The sequence below is a fragment of the Microtus ochrogaster genome, chromosome 10 (assembly GCF_000317375.1).
Source record: "Microtus ochrogaster isolate Prairie Vole_2 chromosome 10, MicOch1.0, whole genome shotgun sequence".
In the NCBI taxonomy this organism is placed as follows: Eukaryota; Metazoa; Chordata; class Mammalia; order Rodentia; family Cricetidae; genus Microtus; species Microtus ochrogaster.
Window position 1 is genome coordinate 51,626,535 of NC_022016.1, and position 2,974 is coordinate 51,629,508.

The following is a 2,974-nucleotide window of genomic DNA, read 5'->3' on the forward strand; positions in this document are numbered from 1 at the left end:
AAAAAAAAAAAAAAAAAAAAAGGTATAATGTCAACAAATTAGTCCTGGAAGAGCAGACAGTATATGCAAACATTTGTCCCCAGCTCTTAGCCCCTCCTATTCTGCAAAGTACTTTGTGAAATGGCTCGGGAACAGACAGAGTTAAGAGGAGCTACCAGGTGTCCATGATTAATACACTAGATAAGAAATTACTTCCTTAGTAGGATTTCAAAAGTCCACTGAAAACCAGGATGAGGGTATCTCTAAGGAGCCTGAACTTATCTGCACCCCACACAGAAATGCAGAACTGCTTCTAAGGGTGCAAAGGTCACCTTATGTCCTCTAACCCACAACTTTCAAAGTCTTTGCTCTAGGTTACAATCCTTCAAATCTACACCCCAGGGAACAAGTGAAAAGCTGAAATGTTCAAGTCCTCCCTAAAAAAACAACATACACTGGTCTTTTTCCACAACGTACCGTACCGCTTTTTAAAACAAGAAAGAGTTCCGTACTTTCAACCCTGAATGCAAGGAGAATTTGCAGCCAAAGAAATAGCAATTTGGCACCACCATATCGTTATTCTGAGCCACGAGGTCCTTTCTCAATAGGAATGGAAAGAGGTAGCAATGGATAAATTATCATCTCAGGGTTTTTTTATTCACAAAGCAAAGGCGGACATAAGTGACTGCCCAACCTAAAGATATTCGGAGACCTATTTAAAGTAAGATCTCACTTTTTTCTAAGCTTCTAAGCTCAGCACATATTTGAGGGGGGAATTAGGCTAACTCAGTCTGAAAGGCCAAAACCACACCCTCAGGGTGAACTACAACCAACCTTCCCAGTGGAGCCCAGAGAACAAGGCATGGGGAACTGGTGGTGAATTTGAGTCGATGAGGAGTTTCTAACCCTGTGTACTGCACGGTCCCATGCAGCAACAACAAAGGCAAATTCCTGCGCTCAAAGGACTCAGAATGGCCAACAAGCTGCATTTCTGCTCTGCACGTAAAGGATCCTATTTGATCTCCATTGTTGATATGGCAGTGTTCCTGCTCCACCAAGTAATGAAAAGTGTATTTGGAAAAAAAAAGCAAAGAAATATACAACATTGCCGGGCGATGGTGGCGCACGCCTTTAATCCCAGCACTCGGGAGGCAGAGGCAGGCGGATCTCTGTGAGTTCGAGACCAGCCTGGTCTACAGAGCTAGTTCCAGGACAGGCTCCAAATCCACAGAGAAACCCTGTCTCGAAAAACCAAAAAAAAAAAAAAAAATATACAACATTATGCATAGAAAATAGACCAGCCTTAAAAATAACCAATGATGGTGGCTTACACCTGTAACCTGAGCACTTGAGAAGTCAAGGAAGACTGCTTTTAGTTCAAGGCCAGCCAGGGCTACACAGTGAAACCCTGTCTCAAAACAAAACAAAAGCAAAAATTCAACTGCTCTGGCAGAAAAGAAAAAACAAGTCAAATTGTCTTTCTGTCTCCAAGAGAGGACTCAGAATTTCTGTTCCTCAGTAGGGAAGGACATCAAGTAAAATCTCAAAAAGGGCCTCAATATACACAATTGGCATTCTTTTTTTCCTCTTTTTGAGATGGGGGTCTCACTGTGCCCTGGCTAGCTCAGAACTTGCTGTGTAGAACAGAACTCTGAAAGCCTTAGTTAGAGATGAGAAAGTGGCCTTTTCACCACTAGAAGCAGCTCTGCAACTGTGTCAGAAGTGGGTAAGTTCAGGCCCCTGAGAGATGCCCTACCGTGGTTTGAAATTCTACTAAGCAATTTCTCATCTAGTGTATTAATCATGGACAACACAAGATTGTTCCTCTCCAGAGCCATCATACAAGGTCTTTTTGAACTCAAGAGATCTATCTGCCTGTCTCTGCTTTCCAAGTGGGAAGATTGAAGGTGCATGCCCAGTTTTCCTCCTCTTCTTCCTGTTCCCACTCATCCGCCAGCAGACAGGGTTTCTCTATGTAGCCCTGGCTATCATAGAACTCACACTGTAGACCAGGCTGGCCTTGAACTCAGAGATCTGCCTGCCTCTGCTACCTGGGTGCTAAGATTAAAGGTGTGTGGTACCAACCCCAGTGCTCCTCTTCCCGTTTTTAAAGAGCAAGTAAGGCAGGTAAGGTGAAGACTTTCCCACTGAAACACCAGGTCAGGCCCTGGGCAGACTCAGAATCACACTCTGAGAAATGGAAAGAGTAGTGGGTTTCAAATCAGAAGACCTGGATTGTTATGTCTCAGAATTTTATTTTTAGACAGTGTCTCTCTGCATTCCCCTGGTTGGTTTCAAATTCACATAACAGACCAGGCTGGCCTCAAACTTGCCAAGAGCTCACCCTTTTCTTCCTCAGTGTCCGGTCACTAGTGCACACCACTATACCTGGCCTATGCCAGTGTACTTCCTTTTAATGTCTATTTTTATTCATGTGTATGTGTTTCTACATGTTAGTATGCACATGGGCATGTGGGTACCCATAGAGGCCAGATGAGTGTGCCAGCTCTCTTGGAACTGGAACTAGAGGAGGTTGTAAGCCACCACATGGGTGCAAGGAAGCAACTCTGGTTTTCAGTAAGAACTGCAACTGCAGGCTAGGTAGTGATGGCACACCTATAGTTCCTGCAGAGGCAGGTGGATCTCTGTGAGCTCAAGGCCAACATGGTTTACAGAATGAGTTCCAGGAAAGCTACTCAGAGAAATTCTGTCTTAAAAAACAAAAACAGAACCAGAGGTGTTCTATTTTGTTCGATCTTTTGTAGCTTTGTTGTGTAGCTTTGGTTGGCCTCAAATTCACAAAGACTCACTTGCCACTGCTTTGAGGGTGCTGGGATTAAAGGGGTGCACCACCAGATTTGGGTGCAACAAACACTCCTAAGAGCCAAGCCATCTCTCCAGCCCCTGTGTACTTCGTAGGAAGTTACAATCTCTCAAATTTGGTCTCGCCTGTGTACTGGGGACTGTGACGTTACTAGAAAGATTAATTTTTTTT

General features: G+C 44.1%; 1 protein-coding gene across 3 annotated transcripts in view; it reads right to left on the minus strand.

The window, feature by feature from the left end:
* Wasf2 (WAS protein family member 2) overlaps positions 1-2,974 on the minus strand; it is an 87,081-nt gene that overhangs the window by 16,192 nt on the left and 67,915 nt on the right. The window lies entirely within an intron of this gene.